Source organism: Hyperolius riggenbachi, chromosome 7 (assembly GCF_040937935.1).
Source record: "Hyperolius riggenbachi isolate aHypRig1 chromosome 7, aHypRig1.pri, whole genome shotgun sequence".
NCBI classification, from domain to species: Eukaryota; Metazoa; Chordata; class Amphibia; order Anura; family Hyperoliidae; genus Hyperolius; species Hyperolius riggenbachi.
The window spans coordinates 179,149,707-179,167,533 of NC_090652.1; the positions used below are offsets into that span (position 1 = coordinate 179,149,707).

Sequence of the window (17,827 nt, forward strand, 5' to 3'; positions counted from 1 at the left end):
GAGGTTCTTGGCAGAGAGAGTAAGGGCATTGGCAAGGTAGGCTGCCTTGAAAAGGTGAGTTTTAAGGGCTTGTTTAAAGGGGTTGAAGGAGGGGGCAAGCCTGAAGGGCAGTGGGAGAGAGTTCCACAGGGCGGCATGGAAGTGCGAGAAGCATGGGGTAATAAGGAGGAGGTCGTTGGAGGAGTGATGTGTATCTGCTGACCAGCTAAGGGATGTAGGTCAAGCAGGACTTGTGTATAGACTTGTTGGCCAAAAATAAGATCTTAAAGCAGATTGGGAGCCAGTGGGTGAGTCTGCCTAGGGGAGTAGTGGAGACAGAATAGAGGGAGGAGTAGATTAGTTTGGCTACAGTGTTCATGATGGATTGTGGGGGGGGGGGGGACAAGGTGGTTCAGAGGGAGGCCTTATAGGAAGGAGTTGCAGTAGTCCAGGTGGGAGAGGAGGGCATGTATGAACAGCTTGGCAGTGTCCGGGTTCTGGAAGAGGTACTTGGAGATATTGTGTAAATGGAAATTGTAGGCCCTAGTAATGGTTTGAGTGTGGGGGGTGGGGGAGAGGGTTGAGCTCATGGTGACACCCAGGCAGCGGACCTGTGTGGTTGGGCCGATGATTGCACCATTTATAGTGACTCGCTGGGGAAGAAAGGGTAGGAGGGCTCTGAGGCTCCCTATGCTGGATGATTTATTTTATTTGGCACTGCTGTTGGCCTGATGAAGCGGGCTGAGACCCGCGAAGCGCATTGCCTGTGCTAATAAAAATCTTTTGTAATTATTACTGAGATTTTCGTCATTTATGGTAAGCCACCTCATATTTTCTATTGTTTTTAGCTGATTTTAGATGCTTTTATTATACCAGGGCGCCTCTTTCTCTCCTTGTTGATAATCCATGATGGCAAGTCGATGGTTTTCAAATCTCCCGAAGATCTATAAAAGGTACGATCCCTATTTGACCTCCCACCTATTGTGATCTCGGATTGGCCAATAACCTTACAACCTCCTGAACAACCAAAGCGGGACCGATGGGTACCTATATCCAGACGGAATGGTAACCGCTGCTTGAGACAGGATGTGGTTATGCTTTCTTGCTTTCTTGTAATCCTCTTTGAGACGGATGCTTATCCCTTTTCATATTTGCATCAAATACCAGTGATATGGTTGATCTGCTTTTACACCTGAGATATTCCCTGATGGAGAGCCTCCCGCTCTCGATCTACATTGGATTGGCAAAATCATCGTCAGCTATCTCTCTAATCTATGTATACCATATGACTGCCTTAGTTTTCCTTATTATGGCACAAGACTTCACATACCTCCTCTGTTTGAGGCGCAAGATTGCACACCACTTATACGCTTTTGTCGCAAGATTGCACACCAATCACCTGCTTTTGGCACAAGATTGCACACCAATTACCACGGTTGAATTTTCTTTATACATTATATTGGCCCATAGTTAAATTGCTCTTACTCCTATTTTCAATGCTTTACTTTAGAGCTGAGAGACAATCTCACTTTAGCTATGTCTCCATATACCTCCCATCATTCTATTTTATTTTTTTTTACATTAAAGTTTTTTTTTTCTATTGATTTTTTTTCAGAAAATATAACAAAGCATTTGTGTAGCCAGCAATTTTGATATAAAGTGGCAATAGTCATGAGACACAAATCTGAATGAGAACATTACATAAAGACAAAGAACAGTTATACTATCAAGACAGGCCATTTCAGAAATTGGGAATTAGCCAAAAACCATTCTGGTGAATGCATCTTGAAATGAGACAATTCTGTATAACAAATCCTATCAGAAAAAGGCATAACCATATATATCAGTAAGGAGGAGGAAAGAGAGAAGAAGAATAGGAAAAAGAAAAGAATAAGGAGAGTCCAGGAAAGAGTAAAAGGAACAATAGTAATAGAGGTAGTGGTAGAGATAGATATCCATCCTAGGTTTCAGCCACCTGCTTGTAATCATCTGAGTCTTTAAATAGGAACCAGCAAGCCCAGGTATGTACATATTGGTCAGCTTTGTCTTGAGAAGACAGAATAATGTCTTCCATTTGGGCAATGCCGTCCACTCTTGCCCACCATTGTATGACTGAGGGAGCTTCTGTTTTTTTCCAAAGTAGCGGGATTAAAGCTCTGGCCGCATTGAGTAAGTGGACTAGAACATTTTTCTTGTAAGACTTCTGTGAGATTGAGCAACAGTGGAGCAGCATGGCCTCAGGGGAGAAGGGGACCTCAACTGAAGAGATTGCCACCGTCCACTTATGGACCTCTTTCCAATAAGAAGTCAAGTGGGGGCAAGCCCAAAAGATATGAAGTAGGTTTGCTTTGGGTGCGGCACATCTCCAGCAGGAGTCCGAAATCTCCGGAGAGAATTTGCTAAGGAGGGCTGGGGTTCTGTACCAAAAGGTAAGAATTTTGAAACCTTGTTCTTGAGTTGAGACATTCAAAGTAGACTTGTGAGTCAATGAAATGATAGATTGCCATTGTTTGTCCGACAGAGTTTTCCCCAAAGCCCTCTCCCATTTTGCCTGGTAGGGAAGAGTATGTGGCATACCCATGGTGGTTAAAAGATCATAAAGTAGGGAGATGGTGTGTCTATGAGGGACAGATTGTACCAGAGATTGCTCAAAGGGAGTCAGCTGTCTGCTACCCCAGTTATATGATTCAGGTCTTTGAGGAAGCTACAAAGTTGGAAGTATGCCCAGAGGGGAAACCCACCCGAGGCCATTACTTGGTGGAGGGTAGTGATGTCTTTAATCCCGTTGTTTTGGACAAAGTCTCTCAATCTTGGAATTGTGGGTAGGGTCCAGCCATGGGCAAAGGAGGAAAATTGCCCTGGTGGAAAAGCTGGGTTATCTCTAACTGGAGTTAAAGGACCTATAAGTGATGAGCCCTCTTCTTTAGAAAACAAAATTCTAAAGGCCCTCATGGAGGACAGAATAAGAGGGTGTGCTTGCTCACACTTTTTAACCCTTGGATCGTTGATCCATGGTAAAGCCTGTAGGGACACTGGTGAAAAAGTCCTTTCGATAACGACCCAGTGTTTAGTCGAGTTAGGGTTACACTATTCAAAGAGTCTGCTGAGAACAGCTGCCTGGTGGTATGCCATCAGGTCTGGGAGACCTGTTCCACCATGAGCTTTAGGGAGCTTGAGTATATTATGTTTTAATCTTGGGGTTTTGTTGCCCCAGATAAATGCTGAGATCTTTGACTAAAGAGTTTTCAAAAAAGATTTGAGTAGAGCAATAGGAAGGACTTGGCATACATATAAAAATTCGGGAGCAGAGTCATTTTGATTGACGCTATCCGTCCAAACCAAGACAGATATGGCTTGTTCCCCCAAGCAGCAATCTCAGCACACAGCTTAGAGTGTAGAGGTTCAAAATTAAGTTGGAAGATAAGGTTAAGATCTCTAGGAATGTAAATCCCCAGATATTTAATAGCCTGGTTAGCCCATTTGAAAGGGAAGGCATTTTTACATTGGGTGCTGGAGCTCAGGGACAAAGAGATGTTCATTGCCTCTGATTTCTGGAAGTTTATTTTGAAATTAGAGAGGATTTGGAATTCTTTGAATCTGTTCATGAGGGTGGGTAGGGAGATAGTTGGGTTGGTTATAAAAAATAAGAGATCATCTGCGAAGGCGGCAACTTTGAACTCCCTCCGAGCAATGTTCACTCCCCCAATGTCAGGGTCGTCCCTAATCATGTTTAAGAAAGGTTCAAGGGTGATTATAAAAAGAAGAGGGGAAAGGGGACACCCCTGCCTCGTACCATTAGTGATTTCAAATGGGTCTGAAAGAAAACCATTCACTTTCACTCGAGCTGATGGTTTAAAGTAAAGAGAATGAAGCCAATGAAGAAACTGCGGACGAATCCCCATACCTCTGAGTACGGAAAACATGTAATCCCAGGCAATTCGATCAAAGGCTTTTTCCGCGTCTGTTGAAAGAAGCATGCCTGGGATTCCATGTTTCTGCAGATAGGCTATAAGCCCAACCGTCTTCATTGTGTTATCTTTCCCCTCCCTATCAGGGACGAATCCTGATTGATCCGTATGTATTAGATCTGGAATAAATTCAATGAGCCGATTGGCTAGAATTTTTGCAAAAAGCTTTGCGTCGACATTAAGTAGAGATATTGGGCGGTAGCTTGCGCATTGTCCAGGGTCTTTCCCTTCTTTAGGAAGGACAGCTATATGGGCGCTCAAAAAGTGGATGGAGGGGTTGTTGTCCTGCTCCAGGTTATTAAACGCGTCAACAAAACGTCTAGCTAAGATTTTTTTAAATAATTTGTAGTAAGCAACTGTGAACCCGTCCGGGCCTGGGGATTTGCCTGGTTGCATGGTTTTCAGGGCCTCCCAGAATTCATCTTTAGTGATTGGAGTGTCTAAATTGGCTGCATCCTCCTCAGAAAATTTCTTCAAACCATATTTGGTAACAAAGTCTGATAGGATGGCTTCTCTATTGTGTTTTTTGAGAGAAGGATTATACCCTGGGGGAAGATTGTATAGTCCCTCAAAATATTTGCGGAACTCTTCAGCAATTTTATCAGTTGAGTGGAGTTTAACCTGAGATGAAGGGCATATAACTTTAACCCTAGTCTGGGCTGACTGCTTGCGGAGAGCCCTCGCAAACATTCTCCCACATTTGTTACCTGCCTCATAAAATACCTTTCTTCTCATCAAAAGCTTACGCTTGGCAATGACATTTAATTCAGAGAGAAGTGTGGCCCTAGCTTGGGTGAGCTCTTGGAGAGTCTGAGCTGCCAGCGTCTGTTTGTGTGCACCCTCCAACCTCTTAATTTGGGCCATAATACCTTCTATTTTAGCATTTCTTTCTTTTTTTAGTCTAGAACCCAAACTAATCAGGTAGCCCCTCAGGACCGGTTTATGCGCCCATAGTAGCATTTTGTTAGAGACAGAGTCCTCATTTAAATTAAAGTAAGATTTAATCTCCTGTGCTATGCCTGGTTGAATTTCAAGATTTGTGAGTAGGAATGGGTTGAGGCGCCAATTCCAGGAAGTATGGATTGTTTCTGGTAGTTTCAAAATAAGGAAAATTGGATTGTGATCAGCGAAAGTTTTAATTCCTATCTCAGCAGACTTCAGGAGGGGAAGATCCCTTTGTTGTAAGAAAAAATAATCAATGCGGGTATGCTTATTATGTAAGCCAGAGTAAAACGTAAAATCTTTTACTGTGGGGTGGGTTAACCTCCATACATCCAACAAAGCCAAATCATCTAGCTTATTTTTCATAAAGCGAAGGTTTTTGTACGGAATTGATGTGGCCCCATTAGAGGTATCAAGTAGTGGTTCGAGCAGGGCCGGATTTCTGGCAAGGCCACATAGGCCATGGCCTAGGGCACCAGAAGTTTAGGGGCGGCTCAGTGAGTGGCAGTAGAGCTGTTCTATGCAGCCATCTTTATCTACAAGGACAGCTTTAACCTTTGAACTCACTGTCCTGTACTTGTGATGTCCCTGCAAGATATGTAAGCTCTATCCTGCAGGTACACTTCAGCCTAACTCTCATGGTGACACATTGGGTCCATCATTAAGGAGATGGCAAGCATACCATAAAAGTTCAAAACATAACATATAATCTATACGCATATTACTAAAATAGCGTATATTAGCGTATATTGTCTGTGACACCAATGATAGAAAGTAAGGAGAATTCTCATTGGGGGACACAGAGATAACAACCATACAGACGATACAGTTGGCCTTGGGCGGTAAAAAGTACAAATCCGGCCCTGGGTTCGAGGGAGACGTTTAAGTCACCCCCCACAACTAAAATGCCATCTTGAAACTGCTGTAATTCACCGAGTACTTTTGCTAAAAAGGAAGATTGTTTCTGGTTAGGCGCATATAAGTTGGCCAAAGTGACCGATTTATTTCCAGCCTTACCTTTAAGGAAAAGGAATCTTCCCTCCGGGTCTGCCTTAGATTCACTGACCACAAATTCCAAGGATTTGTGAATGATGATAGCCACTCCTTTTTTTTACCTTCAGAAGCTGTTGCATGGAAAATTTGTGTATAGTTATGATTTTTAAATACCGGTATATAGGTTTTCTTAAAGAGAACCCGAGGTGTGTTAAAAGAATGTTATCTGCATACAGAGGCTGGATCTGCCTATACAGCCTAGCCTCTGTTGCTATCCCAAACCCCACAAAGGTCCCCCTGCACTCTGCAATCCCTCATAAATCACAGCCTTGCTGTGAGGCTGTGTTTACATCTGTAGTGTCAGTCTCAGCTACCCCCCCCCCCCCCCCGCCTCCTGCATAGCTCCGGTCCCTGCCCCCATCCCTTCCCTCCAATCAGCAGGGAGGGAAGGGATGCAGGCGGGGACTGGAGTTCTGCAGGAGGCGGGGAGAGCAGCAGACTGACACTATAGAGATAAACACAGCCAGCTCTGACAAGCTGTTTGTCAGCAGCGTGGCTGTGATTTATGAGGGATTGCAGAGTGCAGGGGGATCTTAGGGGGGTTTGGGATAGCAACAGAGGCTGGGCTGTATAGGCAGATCCAGCCTCTGTATGCAGATAATATTCTTCAAACCTACCTCGGGTTCTCTTTAAGGTGGGTTTCCTGAATAAAACCTATCTGAACTTTTTCTTTTTGGAGAAACTCCAGCAGGTGGGTTCTCTTTTCAGGGGTGTTTAACCCGTTTACATTAACAGATACCAATTTCCACTCCAGAAAGGTTTGGCGTGTGTTGACTGTGTGCGTTTGCATAGAGTTAGACATGTCAGGTAGCTTTTCAGGAACCTAGGACTCCTAAAAGAGGAGGAAAGGAAAAAGAAGAATGGAATCAAGAAGTAAAGTGAGAGATTAAAGGGTAGAAGGAAGACAAGAAGAAGAGAAAAGAAGAGAGAACCTCACCACACAGGAGATCCTAGAAGGATATTCCTGTACAGGATTTGTGGAGGCTTACAATAGTGTTGGCCGATGCTAACTTGGGGGAAGGTGAAATCAGCGAAAGAGAGTTTATAGGTCACACCTACTTTACACTCCCTCCCCCCCCCCCCCAGCCACCTAAGTCACATATTGTAACGGAGCTTTAACAAACCCGGTCCCCCGCCCCAGCCCGCTCCCAGAAACACAACAACCCCACCCATAGGTCAAATATAAAAACAACAAACTGATAACCCTGACCTGCCCCTTGTACCCAAAGAGAACCGAAACCTAAGTGCAAATATTACATCAACCAAGGCAAGATCCATCCCAGAGGAACCGCTGAAAGGCGGTGTCCCGCCATGTCCGACCCGTAAAACTGGGCCTTGGACAATTGGCGCGACATCGCCCCAGGCGGCAGCCCCCCCGCTTCCCATCTCACCCTCAGACCACCTAACAAGGTACAATTTAGCCTTGAGGATCAGTGACTGTTCACTGAGCTCAACCCCAAGGGGGAGAAGTGTACATCGTGTCAAACATACAAAAGGAACAATAACATGCGTATGGGGTAAGCCCGATCTTAGCAGTTGGTAAATAGCAGGTTGGCTCCCTCAGAGACCCCCTGAATCTTAGATCTTTGGCAAGGTATTCTCCCCGCTAACCCGTTAACAAAGATGTTGTATTCCGTAATCTGTGCATGTAAACAAACAACACCCCGGATGGAAAGGGACAGAGATGCACATTAAGACCCGAGGGATCCTCTGTAGAGCCTCATACACAGCATATAAATCTCAATTACATTAATATTTCAAAAGGCAGGAGTAACGAATGCATGATATATATTGCTATAATGGGAAGGCCATTGAAGCAAATGGGACTCCTGGTATTCACAGGTAGCATATTTGTGAGTTTGGAGGGGGAAAAAATTTCCGACAATCAGGGAAGCAAATGTGTTAGCGTTTAAGTCAGGTCCCTCTGTTGCCTGCGAAATGCGTATGGACAGTCAGTGCAAGAATAAAAACAAAAATGCAACCAAGAAGAGAAAATGCCAAACTTAATAAAGTTCACTCATCCGTCCCGTGTCTTCTTCGGGTGCGGCGACGCTGGGAGTCCTCAGATGAGGTGGAAGAATTAGATTTAGATCTCTTGGATGTCTGCGGACTATCCTCTGTGTCAGCATAAAACGAGTCTCTTTCTTTGTAGATTTCCTCTGGGAGGATAAAATCCACGTACCATTCCGGGAGATCAGGGCACTGTAATCCAAGGGCCTGGCAAAAAGCATACCGTTCATCTGGGAACCTGAGAGTCGCCATTTTGTTGCCTTCTAAAGCCACGAGCGCAAAGGGGAACTTCCATCTGTACTGGATTTTTTTATCCTGAAGTATTTGCAACAGTGGTTTTAGTGCTCGTCTATTAGCTAAAGTGATCGGAGAAAGGTCCTGATATATTCCAATGGAAGTTTCATTAAAAATTATATCTTCTTGATTTCTCGCTGCCCGCATTATAGATTCCTTCAGTGGAAAAGACTGTAAGCAGCAAATAACGTCTCTTGGGGCCTCATTGTCGCTCCCTCTTGGTTTCAAAGCTCTGTGCGCTCTCACAAACTCTATGTGATCTTCTTTAGGTTTCTCTAGGACCCCATTAAAAATGGCTGTTAAGGCTGGAATAATGTCACTAGATAGTACCGTTTCAGGCAGGCCTTTCACCCTTATACTGCACCTCCTTCCCCTATTGTCCAGATCTTCAATCTGACGGTTGGCTTCTATTAATTTGGCATTGTGCATTCAGATGGCTCTGGCTGCAGCATTAGTTGTGCGGGCCTGGTGCCTGTGCTCACTTTCCAGCCCGTCCACACGCCCCGCTATGGCCGCCATTTCCTCTCTGATCTGCGTGGTAGCGGCTGTCAGTGCTAGTTTAATTTCTGCCGCTAGATCTCTCATATCTCTTACCGTAGGTGAGCGATCGAGATGATCTTCTGATGCGGCTGTTTGCAGTGGGACCTCTTGCCGGGGATCGGAGTCAGGGCTGGATCCCTTGGTGGGCGCCATCTTGGGTATAGGCCGCACAACACAGCAGGGCGTCGGGTAAGTACAAATAGGGCGTTTGGAAGACCCCGTGCAGGTAGGTTTAGGTTCAGGGGCCCTGAGGCATGGATGGGACCAGGAATCTCCAGTCTAGCTGAGCTGTAAAAGCAGCAAAGGTGGCTGTTTGGGGAGAGTCAGAGCGGAGCTCTAGCAATGTGCGTCCATTCCTAAGCCACGCCCCCCTCCCATCATTCTATTAACCCCCTGAAAATGATAGTTTATGCTAGACTGTCTTTTTTGATGCAAAGTTTAAAGTTTAATAATATGGTCATGTCACGATTTTTACTTGTATAATGCCTGTGCCTTGACGATTCTCATATCAATATACTGTATGAGACACATGCAGACACAAATCCTGTTCCTTCTATGCTATTCATGTTTTTGTAGTGTATTCTGGGTTCTATCGGGTCTATGACTTCTTTACCTTTATCTTTAAATAGCCTAGATTATGGCTTGTTGGATCGCAGAATCTATTTTCTAAAGGAAGTTTCATTATGTCCCCTGTTATGATTATTTGACCAGTTTGCATACTTGCACTTAATTGGTGTTCTGAAGCAGGGAGGGAGGATGGGGGGAGGAGGTTATCACTATTTCTGAAATATTTCTGTGCCTTTAGATACAAAAGGAGAATGGTGTAAGTGATTGTAAGAGAAGAGCTTTCTTGAAAAGTATTTTTTTCTCTATCTTTTTGAAAGTCTATATTGTTCTTTAATTCTGAATTCTGTTTCAGTTGGTAAAGTTTATAACCACTGGGGGGCAACAGCGGTCAACTTCCTATGCGTCTCCACCTCCCATTGGTCAGACCCACGTTTCCGGATGCTAACGTTAGCACCCGGATGGTGGTTGAATTATTATCTGACCGCCGACAAGGAGATAGGTGGATAGGTAAGTTTATGCCCGATTCAATTTTATATGCGTTTACTTGTCTTTTTTTTTCTTATTTTCTGTCCCTTTCTTCCAGCACTACTTATTCTAATCAGGGGTACCCCTAACCATGGCTGACTGTACTGTGGTATCTTATAATGTTAACGGTTTCAACACACCCCAGAAGAGATCCCAGGTTCTGTACCACTTTCATAAAAAGAAAGTGTCAATTTTGACTTTACAAGAAACATTTCCGCTCAGACAAGTTGCCTTATATTAGTTCAAACTGGTACAATAAATGGTTTCATAGCATGAACCCGGAAGGGAAATCAAGAGCAGTCTCCATATCCATAGGCCTTCATAAGAATCTAAATGCATCTTTTATTGAAGGAACTCTTTCTTCCAGAGGCGGGACAAGGTCCTCCAGCACCCAAGGCTGAGACACCAAAGTGCGCCCCTCCATCCCTGCCACCCCAGCCGTCACACACTGATTGCTATTAGACTAAGAGGTGCCACAGGGCCCACAACCTTCCCAACACCTTAATATCTAGTTATCTGGCATGCAGTCACTGCTATGTATCCCCTTTTCTTATTTCTTTCTGCATCAAACACAATTAGGAATGACAGCTGAATGAATTGTGCGCCCCCTCCTACACTGCACCCTGAGGCTGGAGCCTCTCCAGCCTATGCCTCGGCCCGGCCCTGCTTTCTTCCCCCAGGCAGTTCTACTACTCAACAACACCGACCCCTGACTCCTCTCTCCTAGTCTATAATAAACAAGCGTGCCACAGGAGCTGCCCTTCTACTCTCTCTTCTGGACCTTTTGCACACACTATTACATAGACGTTATCGTAACGTGAATGCTGTGCAAGTGTACCTGCAGATGTAAATGTATTGTTAATGTTGTGAACATGTGTAATTTTGCTGTATATGTAATATGTGTGTATGTACAAATGTTGTTGTGTACTTGCCAAGCCATGTGTACCACAAGCAATTCCGAGTACGGCACCACCGTACTTGGCGAATAAATCTATCTTGTATCTTGTATGAACTAAGTGAAACACAGGGTAGATTTATATTTATTAATATTCAGATAGGAGCAGTCAAATATACGATCGCTAATATTTACCTCCCTAATCAAAATCAAACACAGACACTCAACATTTATCAATAAACTACAGGCTTTTGCTAAAGGTCACATTATTTTATGTGGCGACTAACTTTTGCCTTTGCCCCTCTAGGAACTCTTACTCTCGGAAAGCATGTGTTTCTACGGCTGCTTTAAAACAAGCCCATCTTAAACTTCAATCTCTAGGTCTCGTTGATTCCTGGAGAATGCTCCATCCCAAAAAGAATAATTATTGTAACGATTGGTGTTAGCAAGAACAAAGTTTCTGATTATCAGGTGATCTGCAGTATCACCTATAATACAGATATATACCTGATTATATGATGATCTGCAGAATCACCAATAATACAGATATATAGATACTGATGTGTTAGCTGAACAATGCTAATATGCCACAAAGAAGTGACGTAACCTAATCACACTTTAATGCACTAAGTGTAGTGATTGGTGTAACAGTAGTACTGGCAGTATTTGCACTACCTCACCAGAGGAGCTGGTGGGCACTACCCGGGTTGGCAACAGAATCAGATGGGCAGAGGTACAAAATCAGGAGACAGAGACAGAACGGTAATCAGGCTAGGTTTGGCAACAGGATCAGATAGGCACAGGTACAGAATCACTGAGAGTAAGATTGGTCAGAACTAGCCAGAGTCATACACAGATAATCAGGCAATAATAACAGTAGTAATAATAATTCCTAGTCTTGTGTGAAATCCCTGGTTTCCTCCCAGATCAAAGCACACCGGAACTATCTAAGGTCTGAGCGCTAACACGAAGTATTCACGACAGCAGACAACTTGCAAGTGAAACCGAGAGGCTTAAGAAGCGGAGGAGACCCCCAAGGCACGCCCACCAACCTCGGCCAATCAGGAGCGGCGAGCGTGCCCTCTGACGTCAGACGACCAGCTGGTCAGCTGACGCGCCTCCTCCTGGCATAAAGATCCTGACGGTGAGCGCGCGCACGCGCTAATGTACCCCTGAGCCCAGCAGAGACACGCGTCCTCGGCGTACTAGATGCCTGGGACGCGGAAAAATCAGCAGGCAGGGACCCAACAATGACCGCGGTGGACCCACCGTCCACCGCAGCCGACATGCGATTACTCCCCACACCCGTCCTCGGCATGCTAGACGCCCGAGGCGCAGGGAGACTGGCAGGCAGAGAACCAGAAGCAGCTGCGGTGGTACTGCTATCCACCGCAGCTGGTATGTCACTATTCATTACAATTATACTTTTTATTCTCACATACACAAAACACACAGCCGTATTGACTATGTCCTTGTGCAGCAGTCACTGCTCGGTCATAATATCCGAGCGTTTATTGGGAACAGACTTTGGTCTGATCATGCCCCAGTGCTGTTCATTCTCTATAGATGCTTTGCAACACTCACATATCCCTTGGAGACTAAATGATGCTTTACTCAAAGATCCTACTTGTATACTTGATATTAATCAGACCATAGATATATTCAATTTTGATCATGCAGAAGATAATACTGCTCCCAGCATTAAATGGGAAACCCTTAAATGCATTCTGAGGGGGGGTCTTGATCTAAAAAAAAAAAAAAAAAAGGTATACAGATTTCAATGTTACTACAAAAAATTAATACTTTGTAAAGGGATCTTAAACGCCAACCCTTAGTCCAGACCGAATTGGACCTTTCAAATACACGTCATAATTTACTTTCTCTTCTAGATGAAAAGACACTTGCGGACAGGATGAGACTAAAGGGTGCGTTATATGAGAAAAGCGGGAAATGTGGGCACATGCTAGCCAGATATCTTCATCCAAAGCTTGTCACGTCTAATATTTTCTCCATAGCAAGTCAAGATGGCACAAAGCTTTTTAAAACTTCAGACATAGCCAAGGTGTTTAACCACTTCCCATCTGCGGGGACGAGTAACTACACCCCTGCAAAATGCCACAACTCTGCGCAGGGGCGTAGCTGCTACATCCCTCCCACCGTGCCTCCCCCTCCCCCACGCTCAGTACCACCGCTCATTACCGCCGATCAATAGCCGCTTGATCAATGAATGGGAAAACAAATCCCATTCATTGATCTAAGTCCCCCTGTGAATGGCCACAGCTGTCTATTCATAAATCCCATCCACATAGTGCTTCCGTTTCCGTACTAATAGTATGGTAAGCTGAAGTCACCACTGAGGACATCTGGTGGGCAAATTGTAATATTACATCCCCCTTTTTTTTCAGTTAATGATCCCTAGCTACCTTTTTTTTTCTTATTAATTTAACCCCTGACCTCCCACACTCCCCTAAGGTTACCATTTTTTTTTTTTGGTTAATTAAAAAAAATTACAAATAAAAAAATAGATAAATAGTTACCTTAGGGACTGTACTTTTTTAATATGTATAAAAAACTGTATACTACAATTACTTTATAAATTATGGGCTTGTAATTAGGGATAGACGCAAAACTGAAAAAATGCACCTTTATTTCCAAATAAAATATTGGCGCCATACATTGTACTAGGGAAACATTTTAAACGTTGCAATAACCGACACAAATGGGCAGATAAAATGTGTGGGTTTTAATTACGGTAACATGTTTTATTTTGAAACTATAATGGCTGAAAACTGAGAAATAATGAATTTTTTCAATTTGTTTCTTATTATTCCCATTAAAACTGAGTTAGAATAAAATTACCCCCCAAAGAAAGCCTAATCAGTGGCGAAAAAAACAAGATATAGTTTTGTTGTGATAAGTAGTAATAAAGTTATAGGTGAATAAATGGAAGGAGTGCTGACGGGTGAAAATTGCTCTGGTTTTTTAAAGGGGAAAAACCTTTCAAGGTGAAGTGGTTAAAACTTAATATGAATCCCTATATAATCTAAAAGGGAAATATGCAGATATGCCCGCCACAACTCTAAAAGATAAAATCAAAGCCTACCTTGACAAAACTGGTCTGCCCTGTGTGTCACAAGAATTAGTTACAGAACTTGATCAAGACTTTACCCGACAGGAGCTTATAAAAAAGCATCAAGTCAGCCAAACCTGGTAAGAGCCCTGGCCCGGATGGTTTCACTGGGGCTTTTTATAAGAAGTTTGGGGCTGAATTAACTCCAATAATGTTATCTGCATTTAATTCTATCTCTTCGGAGAGGGCATTTCCCCCAAAGCACTCACTACACACATCACAGTCATCCCTAAACCGGATAAAGAGGTTACTCAATGCGCTAAATATAGGCTTATATCCCTTATCATCTTAGACCTCAAATTTTACTCTAAAATGCTTGCTGAGAGATTAAAACCTATTACATAGTTACATAGTTATTTGGGTTGAAAAAAATACATACGTCCATCGAGTTCAACCAGAGAACAAAGTACAACACCAGCCTGCTCCCTCACATACAGTGATGTGAAAAACTATTTGCCCCTTCCTGATTTCTTATTCTTTTGCATGTTTGTCACACTTAAATGTTTCTGCTCATCAAAAACCGTTAACTATTAGTCAAAGATCACATAATTGAACACAAAATGCAGTTTGTTTTTTTTTAAACAAATTTTATTAGATTTGTGAAGAAGATATAACAAACATCCTCACGCAGGAGGTAAACAGGATTATACTATTGACAGGAATAGTGGTTATATTAATACTCACATATAATTATTTACTCGTTTATCTTCTGTATCTTCACAAAAATTCTTTATGATTTTAAACCCCTCCCTCCCCTCACCCTCCCCACCCCCCTCCCCTTGTCACCATCTCACCTCTTGTCTGAAAAAAATTCAGATAAAATGAAGTAATAAGGATTCATGCGTGTATCTATCCTGACACTGTATTAAGGACCATGTTCCTATAAACGAAGTTTACCTAGCTCTCCCAGCAAGTCTCTTTTGGCATACCATGAAGTATATTTGTAGGGTGTCATGATGTTACGGATCTCTTCTGTTGTAAAAGATTGTGTAATAAAACACTTCCACGTTTGAAAAAATCGCTTTGTCAATTTTTCCTTGTGGATTTGAGTCTCCACGTTGTCTAAATAGAACATATGTAGAAGTTCTTGATTGACATCCCATATTGTGGGTGCACTAGAGTATATCCATTTATTATATAGTACTTTTCGTGAGGCAAACAGTACAATATGAGCTAAAGAGGATAAACCCTGTTTTTCTTTAGAGGATGAACCCAAGCCTTCCACCTTAGGATCATAAAAGTTAAATAAACATAACTGTGGTGTTAGTTCTATCTTGCATTTACATATGTTTGAAATATATCTCTGAACCTTTTCCCAGTAGAGCTTTACTATATTACAACACCACAGACAGTGAAACATGTTAGCTCCTGGAGATCGACACTTGGGGCAACATGGCCGGTAGTTGGGAGGCGGTGTTTTATATTTGATGTTGAAGGCATATTTGGCATGGTGTATCATTTTGCGTGATTCTCTGGCTGATTCATCAAGTATTAATGAGCGAACTAAGTTGTTGCCCTCTATAATATGTGCACTTAAATTTTCGAGCTGTATTTCTTTTGCGCATGGGGAAAAATTGTGTAAAGCTCGCTTTTCTAGGGATATATTTGTTATACGCTCCTGGATTTCTGAGAGGGATAATTTGGGTCTTTGAGGGTTGAGGAAATGATCAAAAGGATTGACATTCATAATCTCAGCCATGCTGCTTCCAAGGCTAGACACATATGACTTCAACTGAGCTAAATACAAAAAATGTGATTTGGGAATACCGTAGAGAGCTCTCAATTCTAAAAAGTTGTACCACCTGTTTTTTTTGAAAAACCACAGGTTCCCCAATTTAGATATCCCCTTTGATTCCCATGACAGAAAGCCTCCATGTGAGATACTGGGTGGGAAGCCTGGATGCCCCCATAATGGCATAAACTTTGATATTCTGGCTGGCTGGCTTCGTATTTCCTTCCATGTGGCCCAGGTGTCCCTGACCATCCTGCTATATTTTAATCTGGTAGGTAGATCTTTATATGCAGTATGCAGGACCGCCATGGGCTGCCAGGGCTCCATGAAAGCACTCTCCAGTTCATAATTAGAGTAAAAGTTGGATTGCCTTTTCCAATCCCTGATGTGTCTGGACAGACAGGCCAGGTTATAAAATCTAATGTTGGGTAACCCCAATCCTCCCCAGTCTTTAGGTAGTTTTAATTTTGAATATGCTATCCTAACTTTCCGCCCCCCCCCCCCCCCCCCCCCCCATAAGAACTTATTGAAGGCTCTCTCCATAATAATATCCTTGTGTTTTATTAACAGAGGGATCGTTTGTAGGGGGTAAAGGATTTTGCCGAAGCACATAGATTTCAACACTACCGCTCTGCCCATCAGGTTTAATGGAAGATTCTGCCAGTGTTCTAGTTTTTGTTTAATATGTTGGAAGAGCGGTTGATAATTTAAATCGTAAAGGGATTCAGGGTCTCTTGTGAAGTTGATCCCCAAGTATTTGACTTGTTTCTTGATTGGTATTAGGGAACCTGCCATAATTTTTGGAAGCTCCGACCGAGATGAGAGGCATAGTAGTTCGCTTTTATTTATATTGATTATGAACCCGCTCAAAGAACCAATAGTTTGGGTAATCTCTAGTACTTTTTGCAGTTCCTCATGGGGTTTGGCCATAAATAAAAGCACGTCATCTGCGAATGCAGCTTGTGTTACAGATGATTTTCCAATGGGAATCCCTGTGATTTGGTCATTTAATGTTCTGATGAAGGGTTCAAGGGCGAGGTTGAAAACTAAGGGCGAAAGGGGGCACCCTTGTTGTGTGCCTTTTTCTAAGATAAAACGAGGGGAGAGAAAACCAGGGGTATAAATTTGTGCGCTCGGGTTGTCTTGTAGGGCAGATAGGAGATTCCAGAAAGATCCCTGAAAATTCATTCTGGAAAGGACAGCTTTTAACCAATTCCATTTGACATTGTCAAATGCCTTTTCGGCATCTAACAACAACAAGGCATAATATTTACTTGTACTTGGGTAGGCTTTTGTGTGGTCCAACACTGTCAAGACCTTTCTTATATTCATTACCGCTGATCTGTTGCGAATAAAGCCTGCCTGTGATGGGCTTACTAGTTTATGCATAAGACCCGCCAGCCTATCGGCCATGATCTTCGTCAGGATTTTAATATCTTGATTTATTAGAGATATGGGCCGATACGCTGCCGGGTCAGAAGGATCTTTGCCCTGTTTAGGGAGTAACTTGATATGGGCTAGTTTGGCTGAGGAGGGCATTTGACCAGATTATAGGACAGTGTTAAACAAATTTTGAAGATATGGTACTATCTCTATTTTTAAAAGCTTATAAAATTCCGGGGGTAACCCGTCTGGGCCTGGGGATTTGTGGTTCACCAAATTTTTAATGGTTAATAGGATCTCATCTTGTGTGATATCTGCATTTAGAGAAAGAAGGTCATCAGGCGTCAATGAGGGTAGTGAGATAGATTGGAGTATGCTCTCTATACGACTTGTTTGATCATTTGAAGTTTCATCACTATATAAAGCACTATAAAATTTTTTGAATTGATCATTGATTTGCTTGGGGTCAGAAATGAATTGTCCTAGGTTGTTTTTAATCATCATCATTTTAATCATTGTTTTTAACCTCTTGACGACCAGCTAACGCCGATTGGCGTAAACTGGTCGTCTGCGGGTTACCATGGAAACGGCCGCTCGATCGAGCGGCCTTTCCATGTCAGTTCACGGAGGGTGTCTCCGTGAACAGCCGGAGAGCCGCCGATAGCGGCTCGCCGGCAAAATGTAAACAGGCGGGGAAGAAATCCCCGCTGTTTACATGATACGGCGCTGCTGCGCAGCAGCGCCGTAAGTCAGATCGGCGATCCCCGGCCTCTGATTGGCCGGGGATCGCCGGCATATGATAGGCTGAA

General features: G+C 43.2%; 1 protein-coding gene across 1 annotated transcript in view; it reads right to left on the reverse strand.

Moving 5' to 3' along the window:
• The window catches only part of SLC40A1 (solute carrier family 40 member 1), a 445,358-nt gene that overhangs the window by 213,554 nt on the left and 213,977 nt on the right, over nucleotides 1-17,827 (reverse strand). The window lies entirely within an intron of this gene.